We start from the raw sequence: 16,669 nt of genomic DNA on the forward strand, positions 1-16,669 counted from the left end.
TCAGTGATCAAGCCACTTATTTCAGAGAAGTCAGACTGAGATTACTCCAGAGTAAACAGCTCAAATATTTCAGCCCAGATGTTTTGCCACTTAATCCTTTCAGCGACATTCACGGGTGTGTATGTCAGTGGCCGAGTGAATGGTTTTCTCTGAAATACAACCTATAGTCCTGTAGCTGCAATACATCAAGACAATTCAAACAGTTTGTAATCTCACTTTCTATAAAGCATAAGCCAAAACAGCCACACGTCTACAATGTGGAGCAAAGGTTTAGCTCTAGCCTTGAATTTCTTAGCTTTTCTTGGCTTTCCAGACCACTAGAGTTAACTTTAAGTGAACATCCTCAGCATGGGTGTGAATCTCCTTCTTAAACAGAGTTTGCAAGGGAAATCTCAGCAGTCTGGCTTTAACATGATCCCTCTAGGAAGGATGAATGTGAACTAGGCTGAAAATTCAAGAGATGTGGATCAGATGCAGGCACTGGCAAAGTCCTCTGGTACATCTTCAGTTAAAAGACCGGATAAATTGGGCTTGTTAACTCTTGAGTTAGTCATCCTATGAAGCCACTTTTTAAAGCAGGCCATGTCAAAGGTCACCCTTAAGATCACAGGGAACATTATTTTGGATATAGTAGACTTTTCATCTAAACATGAGGACGAATTTCAGGCTGTCATTCAATTCCCTCATCAAAACGTCACTTGTTTGTAAAGTTGTGTGGGGTTTGAAACAATGGAAACAAGCAAAAGAGATATATCAGAATAACCTTTCAATATGAAACCAGTGAGATGAAGTGGAAAGAGGCAGAATTAGTATTACTGCCAATGCCTGTCTTGGCACTGTAGCATTTTTGGATGAAAAATGCTACTCTCATCACAGTGCATCCCTCTCCTATATTTTAGGAGGACCTTGTTCAGCGTCTGAACACAGGCTCGTAAGTTAAAAAGAAGTGGTGACCCCAAAGGAATGCAAAAAGGCCCAGCACATCCTTGTTTAAAGCAACAAAGAGGAGGCTCCGTTTCTAAAGCCGCTGTTGCTTCTGAGCCTAGAAAAATCTTCTTAGGCAGATGAAGAGGGGCAGGAGCAGGGGAAATTAGCAATCTGTTCTCGCCATCTATGGGCTGGCAAAGGTGGGGGCTGGCAGGAGAACCTCCCACTATTAGATGCTGAGCTGCACAGCCCAAAGTTTAAACACATCAGACCCAGGCTGCCGTGGCACACTTAGCTCAACTCCAGTTCGCTGAGCTGCATTAAGCTCTCTGTCAAAAAGGCATAAGTCTCGGCGATTCATTTCCCAGCCTCAAGACACCAGTGGAGGGCAAACCTAATGCAAGCTGGGAGTAGCTGGATCAGTGAGATATGACTCTTATGTCTAAACAGGGCTTTGGGCTGAGCAGGCCTGGCTTAAAGCAACTCTCTCATAACGAAACAGAATGGCTAAGCGAAAGAACGAAAAGCACTTTCTCTGACCCTTTTGTCCTCAGCTGCAAGGGGAACAAATACAAGCTGCCTTTATTGTCAGCCATGTCACACGCTGGCATAGCGGCACAAGCAAGAAAATATCAGGGCAAAAACATTCCTTGATTGATGCAGCTGACTAAAAAAATGAAAGAGAAAGGGGGGGGGACCAACTACCTGGGATTGTCACACTGTTCCAAATTTTCACACTGTTACTACAGAAGCATTTTATTTTAAACCAAAGGTCTGTTTGCAGAAAAGAAGAGAAGAAAGATTTAATGCATTTCTTTCCTTTTGTATAGGAGAAATAAATATTTCCCACTATGGTTCTTTTCAAAAAGGAAGTGGAAGCCTTCACTTTAAAACTGCTTTAAACTACAGGGATTGTACCAGAAATAGAAATAGACAATAGAAAGCAGGGCACTAGGGCTTTAGTCTCGCCCCAACCCCAACCCCACGATGGTAGAATCTAGTCACCCTCCAATGAAGGCCACACAAGCTATAGACTGCACCATTTCCATTGCAGAGTTGTTGGGGGGGGTTGGGGGGGTGTCTTGCATCTTCAAATTCTTATCCATCCTCAAAACAAGCCTATACAAAAAAAAAAACAAACCACACTACCAGGTCAGGAAGAGGGCTTATGTGCTAATCCTCTTCCTAATGTGCTAGTTGTTTATGTGCAAGAAATTTGTTGTCTGATGGGGGAGTATTCAAATACTTTATTCAAATACATGCAGTCTGGCATTGTACAATCCAGGAAGCGTTGGATCATGTGTTTATGCTGTATTTTAGATTGGCTGCTAGCTACTGGCTTGATGACTAGCCCCTTACATACGGTAAGCCATCTGGTTAAAGAGATGCCTTTTTGGCTAAGAAAGGTGTTTGAGACAGTATATCTGGTTTGCTCATTCAAGAGTTGTGCTAACATATGCTACAGCATAAGCTTGAGGAACAGCCACCCAACGTCAGGGCAAAGGGGGGAAATCTGTTGACATTGCATTTCCATCACATGTTTGTTGTTAACAATATGTCATCCTAACTGCACGCTTAATCATACTGAGGTATCAAATCAAGACAAATTTGCATTTTGGATGGGCTAACAACAGTTTAAATGGGCTGAGTCAAAGGCTGGCTTCTTTCCAGAAATGTAGAACTCTCCAAAACAAAATCTATAACCAGGTCCTGCAACAAAAGAAAATGGCTTCTAGCACTCTGATTCAACATAGAAACTCTGATTCAATATAGAAATAATTAATGTAGATGCACTGTTTTCTGTTGCCTCCCACTCCCTACGCACTGGAGGTAGACAAATGTTGTCCCCATCTTCAAAAAGGGGGGAAAGGTAACTACCGACCGGTGAGCTTGACATCGATATGAGGGAAGGTCCTAGAACAGATAATTCAACAGTCCATCTGTGAGCATTTAGAAAAGGATGTTGTGTTTACTAAGACCCAGCATGGGTTTCTCAAAAATAAGTCATGCCAGACCAATCTGATTCCATTTTTTGATGGAATTACAAACTTGGTGGATTAGGGAAATGCTGTGGACATAGTGTATCTTGATTTCAGTAAGGCTTTTGACGAAGTCCCCCATAATATTCTCACGAGGAAGATGGTGAAATGTGGGTTGAACGAGGTAACTGTTAGGTGGATTTGTAGCTGGTTGACTGACTGAACCCAAAGAGGACTCATTAATGGCTCCTTGTCATCCTGGAAAAAGTGTCAAATGAGTTGGCCCTTTCCTAAACCTTTTCCAACTCTATGGTATCCTTTCTGAGGTGAGGCAACCAGAACTGTACACAATACTCCAAATGTGATCGCACCATAGATTTGTATAACGGCATTATGACAGCAGCCGTTTTACTTTCATTTGCTGTGAACGCTGGCATGGAATTTGCCCTTTTCACGGCTGCCGCGCATTGAGTAGGGTTGGCAGGGTCAGGCTGTTTTCATGGAGAATGATTTCCATGCGTAACCTGTGGCAGGAAGTCTGTCCAATCTGCGGAGACCCCCTTAAGAGCCCCCGTCCCTTCCTCTTTTGGTACCCACTGCATCCACATGTGGGGGTTCACTTTACTAGCAGGGAGAAGGTAACCATGTCAAGACCTGCCTCTGTGGCACAATCACCAGCTGGTGGGCCAGAAACCAGGCATTAAACTCGGTTGCAACTGGCAAGCACTGAGGAGTTAGAACACCAATAAGTGAGATCCATTTAAATGCTCTACAGTAGGGGCAGCCCATCCCAATTTCCCCTGAGAGAAAACAGGAAGGTCTGCCCCCTGCTACCCTCCCCCAAAGTGGCAAAGATGGGGGGGCACCCTTGAGATTCTGCTGCCAGAAGCGTCTGCTTGGCAGACTGTGGCTGGCAGTTCTGAAGGGGCAAAGTGAAGCAACTTCTGCTCCCTTTCACTGAAACTATTCTCCACACACAGACATCGACTTTAGGTTTTGTTAATTATTATAGCATTTGCTGTGTTTATGCTGCTTAGGATTCACTGAAGCAATTCGGCAAGCAGTTTAGGGTTGCCATATTTTGCAGAGCAAAAAAGATCGCTATCACAACTCTCATTTTTTAAAAAAGAGGACGTGTCCTGGAAAAAGAGGCAACCCTATGTAATATGGCCAAAGAGACAACCTGGAGCATAGCAATCCTGAAAGAACAAATAAATATAACTGTTATGTAGCAGCTAGATGTTGGACAGGACTTGTATTTTATGGTTTTTTTGTGAATTGAAATTTTGGTTGATTAATCATATTAAGTTGCAGCAAACTAAGTTCTACTCAAAGTAAAAGGTAAAGGTAAAGGGACCCCTGACCTTTAGGTCCAGTCGCGGACAACTCTGGGGTTGCAGCACTCATCTCGCTTTATTGGCCGAGGGAGCCGGCGTTTGTCCGCAGACAGCTTCCGGGTCATGTGGCCAACATGACTAAGCCGCTTCTGGCGAACCAGAGCAGCGCACGGAAACGCCGTTGACCTTCCCACTGGAGTGGTACCTATTTATCTACTTGCACTTTGACGTGCTTTCGAACTGCTAGGTTGGCAGGAGCAGGGGCTGAACAATGGTAGCTCACCCCTTCACGGGGATTCAAACCACCGACCTTCCGATCAGCAAGCCCTAGGCTCTGTGGTTTAACCCACAGCGCCACCTGCATCCCTTTCTACTCAAAGTAGACTCCTTTAAATTAATGGGCCTGTTAAATAGGTCCATTAATGTCTGTGGGTCTGCACCAAATATGACTATCATGGAATGCAGCCCATTAAATTTAACTGATTAATTACTATATTAATAACATAGGGAGGCCTAATCCCCAACACTGAACCCATTTTGATGCCAAATTAAGATCTTGCTTTTCAGAGCAGCCTTTGACAGGGACTGAAGGCTCTTTTAGTTGCTTCATATTCTCTTTTAGGGTTGTTTCCCCCTTTCTTGATCTGGTGCTATCTCAATTTTGATGGTAAGATTACTTACCTGCTTTATGCTGTTCTGTGTTTTTACTGTCATAATGTGATGTTGTTTTGGTTTGTAAACTGCTCAGATTTATTTTAAAGAAGAATAGGCCATTTATATTACTATTTCACAATAAGCAGTAATTAAAACTGTTATCCTTTGCATATTTATTCAGAAATTGTTGCACATATGTGTAGGATTGCACCCTAATTCTGCATATTAATAAAACAGGTCTCAAACGGGAGGGGAAATCTATCTTTGGTTAGATTTATGCCTGAGCTTTGCATCTGCATGCTTCGCTTTTGAGCTCCCCCTCCTTCCTCACTTCTTGGCTTCTAAGGGTCTGTCTTCCTCCTATCCTGGTGCCACAGTTTCACAGTTTGGAAGTCATAGGAAATATGGTTGCCTGTAATTTAAGACTTCCTGGGTCAAATATGGCAAGCACAGAGTCCACTGTGCACAGGCACACAAGATTTATGTGTATCTTGATTTATTACACCAAGATGCGCACATCCAAACCAGGCCTTTGTTTGGAACTGTGGCATGTACATGTTCCAGAAGGCATTGGTGTGTAGTTTTACAATAAATTTTATTTATTGAATTTACAAATTTTACACATTTTTAGTGTTTTAGAAGAGGCATTCCATCCTGTGAGAGAGATTAAGAATGCTTCTTCTAAAACTAGTTGCAATGAAACAATTAATTTTGTCAGAAGAAAAGAAAAAGAAAAATCCACTTCCACATTTTTTGAACTGCATGACATTAAGTATCTTTGACAATGCACACCATATTAAGAATCCCTTGCCAAAAGTATTAATCAATTAAAGATATTTTTATTTCCAAAGGGCTAGTGTTTTAGATTATTTTCTTTTGCCCTGTGTGTGATAACAGCTAAACATATAAAGAATGCTTTGTAGTATCTAAATGAGAAGTGCTATAAAAAGCACAAAGTGTTTCCTAAACCCCTCCAGACTTCTTGCATCTTTTTTCAACAAGCAAGGCTGGAACAAAGAAGCACAAAGTTACCTTGAGGAGCAGAGGAACGAGACGAGAGCCACACCGGGACGGCAGCTGGCATTCTCGTTTGCTGTCATTAGCTTGGATCACATGTCCGTACGGGGAGAATCGTTTTCTAATTCTTACTGGGAAGAGGAGAAAGCCGGAAGAGAGGGGGCATTCATTCTGCACCATTCAGAAAAGACCTTAAAGACCTTTTTATTATGCTGCTGTCTTCGGGGAGTTTGCTGCGAGAGTCCGATTTCAACTGTGATATCCTAACTAGTGATGGAAAACAAGGTTTTGAATAAGTACTCCCCCATCTTGCACATACATGGAGAGGGAGAGAGAAAGGTCTAATTTTAAGGTTAAATAGTATTCTACTCTTTCCAACAGTAAGCACATTTTAGGGAATTAAGCCATTCTGAGCTTCAAAACTCCAGCAGGATCAACCAGAGAAGTCCTGGTCCTGCAATGGAAATATGCAGTGCTTTTTTTCTTTAAAAAATGTTTAGGGGTACTCTCATTTTGACTCAAGAAAATCACCATTTTATAGTTCAAATCGGGGGAAATAAATACAGTAAATGGACAAAAGTACAAAGATTCACAAAATTTTTAGGGGTGTGCGTAGCCCTGAGTCGCCCCAGAAAAAAAAGCACTGGCAATATGATGGTCACAGTGAGGCAGCGTGATCCACTATAGGCAAAGCACAGCCAAGCAAAGGAAATATGAATAATCCCTTGTCTTACGGTATGTTGAAAAACTGATCTACTGAGCAACAGCACAAATGGATAACTGCTTTCTTGCAGAACCAGCTACAGTCAAAGGCGTACCTAGGAGTTAGCAAAATTAGCCCCCGCTGGGGGTGCGCAAAATCACCTCTCAGACTACGGAGTGTACGGCGTATTTGGCGTGTGTTGATGTGCTGCCACTGTTGTGGTGAGCTCAAATGCAAGAGAAGTTTCCGTCCATCTCACACCACAGCACAGAAAGCATTATTTCGCCCTCACCTCACTCTCCCTCCGGATGCTTTCAGTACTTGGGTCATGTAAAATGTAGTAATTTCTGACGTGGCTGTTGTGGTAAAGTGACCCTGGCTTCAGTGAGCAGTCAGCCACGCACAGGGCCAACTTTAGGCTGCATGAGTTGGCTAAAATGAATTCAATCCTGCCTGAGTGGAATCAAATATTGTTATCTTGAGGTGGGAAATCCAGAGGGGGTCCTTGATGTTTTATTAAAAACAAATAAAATTAAGGCACTGCCACTCTCTAATAGTAACCCGTAATCTTGCCACCTGAAGTCAATGCCTTTAGCTCCTGAAAAGGTCAGCTCCATCAAGCTGCATTTGGGCTAAATCACCTGATATTTTGGGTGGATGATCTCTTGTAATACAGAAACTAGAAAAATGTGAAGAAACTTTAAAAGGCATAACGTAGATCATCACCAATCTTTCTTTCCCCTCGCTCTGGGACAAAATGGCAGGCCTGGGGAGGACAGATCCTGAACAACAGGAGGATTATTACAAATTCTTCATTTTCTGAGTGAGATAGTCAACTTAGCCGGACTCAGATAGTAGGTTCAGATGTAATGCAATGGCTTAGTCTTTGACAGCACAGCAGGAGCAGAGGAGAAGTGAAGTGCTTCCAATTTTTACTCTGGAAACCCAAACATTTGTTTCTTGCCAGTAAGCCATGGTTTCACATGTTTCATGGAGGGACTGGGACAGAAACTTGTGTATCCCAGGATGTGCTTCTCCCGTACTCCTGCTTCCTGGATTGTTCAAAACTATTTTCAAAATACAGATACTTCTCTCCCCCCCCCGCCCCGCCCCCAGCTGAGGGCAGCATCCTAGACCTATTTCCTCCAAAGTGTCAAACTGAACCAAGACTACACAAAGATACACAATAATAAATCAGCACAGCTTTTGAGTCCGCACCTCCAAACACTGAACAAATTTGTGGGTTGGCCCATTTCTTGCACCTCTGCCTTTCCAGATGTGTCAGACCATCTCTCTCTCACCCTCTGCTCCCCACCCTTCTCTCACTAGATCACTTTTCCTTAAAAGCTTAAGAGCAGTGCAGAACAACATGCCAGTGGACGAGGTCATGTGACAGATTACATGTTGCATGGAATTCTCCGGCCGCTGCTGCTGCTGCAGTATCTCTGATCTACTGCCTTTTAGCAAAAGCTTGAGACAAAACACAGTGTTTAGAATGAAATACAGGAGGGAAATAGAAATAAAACAGGAGTGACAGAAGAGCACTCATTGACTGTGGGGCTTAGCATAATATTTTATGTGATCTCAATCAGTTCTACAGGGTTTCCCCTTAAAAGGCCATTATGGTACATTAATTGTGATTTCTGGCACTGTGCCAGTATAGTCCTCTCCACTTTTTCAAATTCCTGAATATAGCAGATGTGTGTCAGTGTAAAACCAACCTTTAATAAAGGCATCGGGCAGCAGCCTTTGGCTACAGAATTTCATGTCTTGTTGGTGATTCTGAAGCAGTTTCCCTTTTGATATCCCAAATATTTTTATATTCCAGATCCTAAATAAGAAATGCCCAGGACCCAGTTCTGCCTGTGAGCTGTGCCGGCAGACCTCGCGAAGGCTGCTAAAGAGAAAGTTGTGCAAGTAATCTGACCTGCAGGCTACCTGGAAAATTTGCCAAGGAATGTTTTGGGAGAGAAGAAACGGCTTTCCATTTAGCAATGCAGGCTGGCACTGCTCCAAGCGATGTTAAGCGAAGCTAACTTAGCACACACTTACAGTGAAATCCCCACCAAATTTCAACTAAAGCAAAAGTGAACTTTGATGTTTTGCTGTGGTGAAACATTATTTATACAAGGCATTTACATTTTAATTTTCTTTTTTAAAAAATGTACTAGATGGCTTCCGGTCACAGACCAGAACTGTAAAATAAGGTAAAGCTGCACCAGTTGTGCCACCCTAAAACCACCTCTACCCCTCCCCAACTGTGCCTTCAGATTATCTGGATTGAACAATTTTTTTGTAGTTCTCATTCATATTGACCTTAAGCAGCTGTTCATAATTTCCTCGAGCCCCACTTCCATCAAATGAAAAAGACAAAGGGGGCCAGGTACTAAGCTCTGAATGACGCCACTTCTGACAGATAGTTACTGGTTTCTTAATGAACAGGATCCCCTGGCCTGACCACCTTGCAGAAACGATGCCAGGGTGACCAAGACAGATTGATATGGCTCTAGATAATCAACGTCATCCAAAAATGTCCAGAGTTGAATTGCTGCTACCTACTTGAACAACATAGGTCACAATCCAAACCTCTTCTTTGCCCCCACTGGTGAGGCCACCCTCACCCCCACAGCCGTGCTGCCCATGGTGAGCAGGGTGGAAGGTGGGGGGAGGGGCAGCAAGATAAGTGAGCCAGTGCAATTGGGCCTAGGCTGGGCCCGATGCACCAGCAGCGAGCCTGGCTCAAGCCTGCCCACACCCAGCTTCAGGATCTTCTGCTTGCTGCTGCTGGGGACTATCCTGCCAACGGCACTCCCACCCTCCTGCATGTCTGATGGATGGAGGGGAGTGTTACGCCAACCGCCACTCTGTTGATGGGGGCTAGCGGGAGGTTGGCTTAGCGGGAAGAGCCAGGCAGAGGGACAGGTCCACCAAATTCCCGGACCCCCCCCCCAGCCTGGCACGAGGGGAGGGGAGTTGCTCTGATAGGAAGGAAAGGTTTGTGTCTAGTCAGAAGTTAGAACATATTCTATTAGATGACTACTAAGAAGATTTTATTTCAGCAAGCTACTCAGACGTGTAAGTTAGTAAATTATGTACACCTTAGTATTGTGATTATTTACAGCTTTCTAAGCAAACAGATAAATAAATAAAAACCCTCAGTGTCCAAGGAGAGCATTTTTAAGGATTGGTCACATGGAGTCATAGAATTGGAAGGTACCCTGGGTCATCTAGTCCAACCCCCTTAAGTAAAGCATCCAACCTTAAGTAAAGCATCCAACCTTTAAAACTTCCAGTGGAGGAGAGACCATTCCACTTGTCAAACAGCTCTTACTGTCCGAACGTTCTTCCTGATGTTTGGTTGGAATCTCCTTTCTTGTAACTTGAAGTCATTGTTACAGGTCCTGCCCCTCCACAGCAGGAGAAAACAAGCTTGTTCCTTCTTCCATGTTACAACCCTTTACCATGAAGGCTATGATATCTCCTCTCAGTCTTCTCTTTTCCAGACGAAACATACTCAGCTCCTTCAACTGTTCTTCATAAGGCTTGGTTTCTGTCTCCTTCAAGCTGGCCAAGGCTACTTCCTTAAAAAAAGAAAGAAAGATATTAATTACCTCTTGTTCCCAACCATTTAATCCCCAACAAGAAAGCGTTAAGCAACCAATGGTAAGACAAACCTCTTGGAGCGCCTTATCCACATCCTGAGGCTTCAGCAACCAAAATCCAATGTAACATTATTAACTAGACTGATCTCTGAAGATATTCAGAACCTGACCAGCATTCACATCTGGGACAGATGTGACTTTATCCTCAGGAGCTGGGACAGACAGTTACTTTATCCTCAGGTGCTTAGCAAAAATCACAGTGGGCTCAAGGAAAGTCAAAACAATGTATAAGAGTCAACAGATTTTTCTTTGTGCTTAGAAAACAACAATCTGACCCTTTTTCCAAACTTTCAGAAAACACCCACCAAAGGAAAGGCAAGTCCTACAGCAAAAGCAAAGCATGACAGCATGAAATGACACTGTGATACCATGCTGTAACCTGTAGGGGATAGTCCTCCATTTGCCCTTGTTTCTGTAGTGGTTCATCAACATGCAGCAACATCACCAGGCAGACCAGAAGATTTCTGGTTTGAATCCTAGCTGATCTTTACAAAGACATTTATTTTCTGAAGCTCTTTACTAGTTGGACTCTTCCCAAATATTTATGCAATATAGACAGATCTGATGGTACCCAAAGCATTTGTGTGTCTCTGAATGTGTGCACACCATCTTGCCAGGACTATTAAGACATTATAATGGTGAGTACATGTAACCAACTTGTGCAGGTAAATATCACTAAGAAGAACAATGGTTAATCTTTTCTTATTAAAAAGACACCTCCACATGGAAGGTTGACAGGCATCTGTGTGGAAGTCTGCCACTGCAAACTAACACGGCATTGACTGTGGTCGTATCTTGATTTTACCTAATGTGGGGCACATTTAATGGAATAGAAGAATTACAGGGGAATGTCATCCTGTTGTGGCATCTCCTTGAAAAGAACATATCCAGAGTTGCCACCAAAGCTTGCTGACATTATCTTGGAGTTCTGGTTGGGGAAGAAATCAATGTAATGGCTTGACTGGGAAAACAAAGGAAGTACATGCATGCGAAGTGGTGATGTTACAGTCCTCCTTGCAGATACTGGAAACCACAAATATTATGTCCGTCTCTTCTCCATCTTTTCTGAAAAGGATGTTTGGCGTGATTTCCTGTAAGCTGGTTGACTTTTTAGCTCATGTATGAATCTTAAGTTGTTGTTTTTAAAACATTATTCTTCCATTTAAAACTTGCCAAAGATTCAGAAACACAAGTAAAGCGCTAGTCGAAAAAGAGACAAAACTTCCTTTGCAGAACCAGGAGCAAGAATCCTTCAAGTGTCAGCCTTATCAGAAAATCCAGGGAGCTTATCAGGCAATATCCATCCAGATTGATTTCTTTAATAATAAAAGCTTTTCTAAACTTCTTCTCCTTAGGCTGAAAGTTTGATATCATTGCAGGGCATTTCCAAGGAAGAAGGAATGACTTAATCATTCCACAAGATGTAAATCAGTTTCAGTAATTATCATAGTAGATGTTTGGCTCATGCATTCTTCCTGGCAAAAAAAAATACCATGTCCTATAAATTCTACAGTACTGTAACATCAAAGCCGGAGCAGTGGAAATGCAGATTTGGAAAAGATGCTGATATGTAGGGTAGATATTTGATCTTAAAAGATTTCTTGAGAAAGACCCATCCTCCTAGGGATCTCAAAAGTATTGTGGGATGCTCTCTCTATAGCTAGCAAAAAAAAAACACCTCCAAAAGCTTTGGACAAAGATACAAGCAGATCAGGATTGAAGATAGTTAATCACTTTGACAGAGGCACTGTATATTTTTGGGGAATAATGCTTCATGGCAGAATCATGAGCATCCACAGAGGGGGGGGGAGCAGTTGCCACCCCCAGATTATCACAACCCCTAGCTTTCTTTTTTCTTTTTAAAAATAGCAAGTTTGTAGCATTTGTAGAACCTGAGATGTGAGACAAAATGTGCAGGGACAAGTCTCCTCATTTGTTTTATGAGAGACCAGCCTGTTCCATTGCTTACTGTATTTACTCTGCCCGCAGCCTGCTTCTGGAAAAATTCCTCCCAATGCCCATGAACAGACGGCCTCATTCTAGCGCAGCTGAGTTCAAGGCATTTTACTACAGTGTTGCAGCACTTCAGTTTCTGTAAATACTCATTTTCTTTTCAGGCAGCAATCAATTCCTGCATCACCATTTCATGGTCAAAGGAATGAGAACCAGGTCCAAAGATAAGGGTAGCTAAAATGGTGAGTGGTTGCAACGACCGGCTGCAGATTATGGTGCAGGAGCAACACCGGCCTCTGCCGCCACTGACCACCAGTAAATCCATGGGAGACCTTTTCAGGAGGCAGAGAGATTTGCACCCTTCCTGCTGAGCTCTTGCAAGAAGTCACTGCTGCTGCCTCCTCCTCTTTCATCTTCTGGGTTGCTGGCGAACGGGAGAGGAAAGAGGGGCATCCTTTCTGGCTTTGCAGTGCCTCCCCCGCCCCATTATTCTGGACTTTGTCAAATAAAAAAAGCTCTTTCATTGAGACACCTCAAGGGCGGGAGGGAGTTTTCATGCTGTGGGGGGAGGTTGGGAGTGCAAATAAATCGCTCCTGCTTAAGGAAGGCGCCTCAAGCATCCTGCTGCTCCCAGGAGCACTGCGTTGGATCCAGACGGTTTGTTGACTTAACAGGAAGTTAAGGCAGGACCAACATGTCTCATTGATTTCAGTGGGACATAAGTATATAAAAGCCCTTAACAACTGTGAGATCCCCTTGACCCACATACACCCATTTGACGGCTTCCGTCTGCGGAACTGGCACGGTTGCCAGTCCTACATGACACTTGTTCTGCATTTGTAAAAGAACAATAACAATCTTTTAGTGTGGCAGCACACACTCTTGAGAACTCCTTGCTATTGACATCAGGCAGGTGCCTTTGCTGTACCATTTTTGGAGTCTGCTTAAAACATGTTTGTTTAGACAGGCCTACCTAGACATGTGGCGCTGTGGTCTAAACCACTGAGCCTCTTGGGTTAAGAAGGTCGGCGGTTCAAATCCCCGCAATGGGGTGAGCTCCTGTTGCTTGGTCCCAGCTCCTGCCAACCTAGCAGTTCGAAAGCACGTCAAAGTGCAAGTAGATAAATAGGTACCACTCCAGTGGGAAGGTCAACGGCATTTCCATGCGCTGCTCTGGTTCACCAGAAACGGCTTAGTCATGAAGGCCACATGACGCCGGCTCCCTCGGCCAGTAAAGCGAGATGAGCGCCGCAACACCTTTTACCCAGATATGTGGAATGCTGACATGTGCTTTAATCTGTTTTTAGTTTATTGTTGATTTCAATTCTTTTTAAAATGTTTTAAATAGTTGTTTCTAACTTTTTTTTACTAATAATTTTAATCTTTTAGTCATTTGTGCACTGCTTTGAGGGTTTGTTTTTTGTCAGTCAGCCAGTCAACCAGTATATGAATTTTATGGAATAAAGAAACAAAATAACTGTTGCAGAAGGTTACGTTTATCTGTCTTCTCACTAGGTGTAATGTATTATATGTAAGTGAGAAATGTGTCTTTGCAAGGATGGGGGGAGGACACACTACAATTTGCCATTGCTTCCTATAATCTCCCCCCACCCCGCCCAGCCTCTTGTGACCCCCCAGGTCCTGCTCACTGCCCCACTATCTGTAGGAGTACGTAGGAGCTGCCACAGCTATTGATTGATTGATTGATTGATTGATTGATTTTATATACCACCCTATACCCAGACGTATAGGGTAAAAAGATCACAGTATATAAAATAAAAATAAAAGCCATAACCCAATAATACTGCCCCCCCAAGAGCCACATTTTAAAAGGGTATGGGATGTTGATCAGGTCAACCAAAGGCCTGGTTAAAAAGGAACATTTTTGCCTGGCGCCTAAAGGTGTACAATGAAGGCGCCAGGCGAACTTCCCCAGGGAGAGCAGGAGCCACAAACGGGAGCCACTTCAGAGAAGGCTCTCATGTTGCCACCGTCCGGAAAGTTAAAAAGGAGAGAAGGGGCAAAATATTCCTTTCTTCTTCTACCAGTTGATCTGCTCTCAAGAATGAAGCAGTTTTGAAAATAATTAGACTATTAAGATGTCCAGTGTTGGCACCACCTGCCAATACCGAGTTTATTAAACTCAAATCAAATCTGAAGGGGGAGATAAATCCCTCCAAAGTTATCAGCAAGCATGAAAAAGAACAGCAATTGGAGAATTAATATTTGTCTTCAGAGACACAAGGGAGGTCGGATAATTATCTGCGTGGCATTTCCATGACTCTGCAGGCGAACACACACAACACTTAACTTTGGTGAACAATCAGGCCCCATCAGGGTACTTGTTGTGTTATAATAATTGTTCTCCTCAGGTATATTATCAGACAGTGATCACAAGGCCAAGTGCATTTTGTTACCTGAGAAGTGTGATTATGGTTCAACAAGGCATGCCCTGTTGAGTCTTACTGCAATTATACAATCTCTTGTCAGTAGCCTGGGGAAAAGAAAAAAAGTGATACATTTACAGTCTATGGAGGCTGAAGATCTCACGCCTGCTGCTAAGGTATATTAGTACCCAATCAGATGGCTAAAGCACCAGTTGGATTTACACACATGCAGCTTACCTTTATGGCAGAATAGCATCGGAAACAGTTCCCTCCACACAGCCTGCTGTTTGTCCGGGCCTACCAGTTGGGATTGCGACAGGAAACTTGCAGGACTGCCAAGTATTTTTCTAAGATAAAATGGATGGTGTTTAACTCCAAAGGCCATGCAGTAATTTGAAACTACACCAGATTCATATAGGCCCAGCAAAATTCAGTAAACTGCATCATTCAGCTCCAGCAGTGAACTCAGTTGGTGAGTGCTGGCGGAAACTGAGTCAAAAGAAGGGTCACTAAGAAGCTTTCAGCGTATTCAGGGAAACTCCTGAGGCTTTCAGAAATTAAAACAAAATAAAGCTAATGAGGCCTGAACATTTTTTAAAAGGTGTGTGCCTCTTAATTCATAGTCCATTCAGAAATTACAGTTACTAAACTGTGAAGTCGCAGAAGACCAAGGGGACGAACCATTCAGAAATGCGAAGGCAAGTTCTGCATATGTAGCAAGTGCTTCAGGTCCAAAATTTACAAGTGGGACCTGCACCGAAGAGTTGCACTGTGGACTCAGCTATATGGCTGCAAATAAAATGTTTTAAGTGTGTTGCAAAGCGCATTATACAAATGTGACACTGGGTGGCGATGGTGAGCTATGGCAAATTCAATATATTTTTCAACCTTCCTTCACAATGTTTTTTATGTGTGTCTGGATTCCACCTGTGCCATCACCTTCTAACAGGAGTGCTTCTGTTCAAGGTTCCAGCCAGCCATTCCTTCTAAGCAGAGCATTGAGTTCGCTGTCCCTCCGCTGCCACGCTTTCCAGTTCTCTATTGCGACTGACAGGCAACGTTCTTTGGCTCGTGAGAAGACATGGTGGCTTAACTGTATCACATGTGCTGGAACAGCACCAAAAAATGTCAAAAAAAGGTTTTGTATTGGATTGAGATATAGTTGTCCAAGGAAATTAAATGAAATAAAAGTTTCTAAAGAGAGGGCTAATTCTCAATTTTTTGTTCAGTTAAGATTTTATAGGTATCTCAAAGGAAAGGGCCGATTGAACTCAATTTGTCATTTTGAAAGGGCCAGAGGATTCGTTTTAGCTTTGTTTAGGTCAGTTTGCAGGACAGTGCCATACGTGGCAGAGGGAACAGGACTTTGTGGTGCTCCTGGACAGGGGCAGGAATGCCTCTGCTGCCCTCCAGATATCTTGGACTAACCTCCCTCATCAGTCTCAGTCAGGCCTAAACCATTTCAAGGCAGGGAGAGATTGTATAAACACAAGAGTGGCCTTCAGCACCCCGGTGCCCTCCAGAAGTTTGATGGGAGCTGTCGTCAAAAGCACCTGGAGGCACCAAGCTGGCGAAGGCTGCCCTAGACAGTGAACTAGAGTGGCACGGCTTCATGCTTTGGCTTCGATTCCAGCACTCTTCTCAAAATGGCATAGAAAACCAGTCAGGTTTTATTTAATGAATCAGTGCTCTTACTGGTAGGCAATAAATTTGCTAGGTTAATTGATTTAAAAAAACTTTTGAACCCTCCATTTTAAAGATTTTAAATTATTTTATAATTCAAGTTCTTATATAACCTGCAGGTGGGGAGGGCTTTGTGTGCAACAGAAAGACCACAGCAACAAGTCTGCTGCCATGCATTTATCATGTGAAGTTCCTAGGGAGATGTTGGCACTGGGTATGCAAGTTGCTCTCTTAACATGGCCTGCATTATAGTATTGCTGTGCTAAAGCATATTCATGTGCTCACTGTTGGAGGAAAGGTAGGATGCAATAAGCAATGTTTTCCACAATATCTAAACCTACTGTTAGCAGACTGTGAAACAGCCTGG

At 43.2% G+C, this 16,669-nt stretch overlaps 2 long non-coding RNA genes across 2 annotated transcripts; one reads left to right on the forward strand and one right to left on the reverse strand.

Annotated features, from left to right (window-relative positions):
* Nucleotides 1-2,154: 2,154 nt before the first annotated feature.
* LOC310689173 lies at nt 2,155-6,200 on the reverse strand. The gene is made up of 2 exons (XR_014517379.1): nt 5,930-6,200; nt 2,155-2,637 (listed from the first exon to the last, which is right to left on the reverse strand). It is a non-coding gene; the product is annotated as an uncharacterized lncRNA (long non-coding RNA).
* LOC310689172 lies at nt 3,384-6,126 on the forward strand. Its single transcript, XR_014517378.1, has 3 exons — nt 3,384-3,544; nt 4,866-4,910; nt 5,904-6,126. It is a non-coding gene; the product is annotated as an uncharacterized lncRNA (long non-coding RNA).
* Nucleotides 6,201-16,669: the final 10,469 nt, after the last annotated feature.

Source organism: Podarcis liolepis, assembly GCF_965112155.1.
Source record: "Podarcis liolepis genome assembly, chromosome: 12".
NCBI lineage: Eukaryota > Metazoa > Chordata > Lepidosauria > Squamata > Lacertidae > Podarcis > Podarcis liolepis.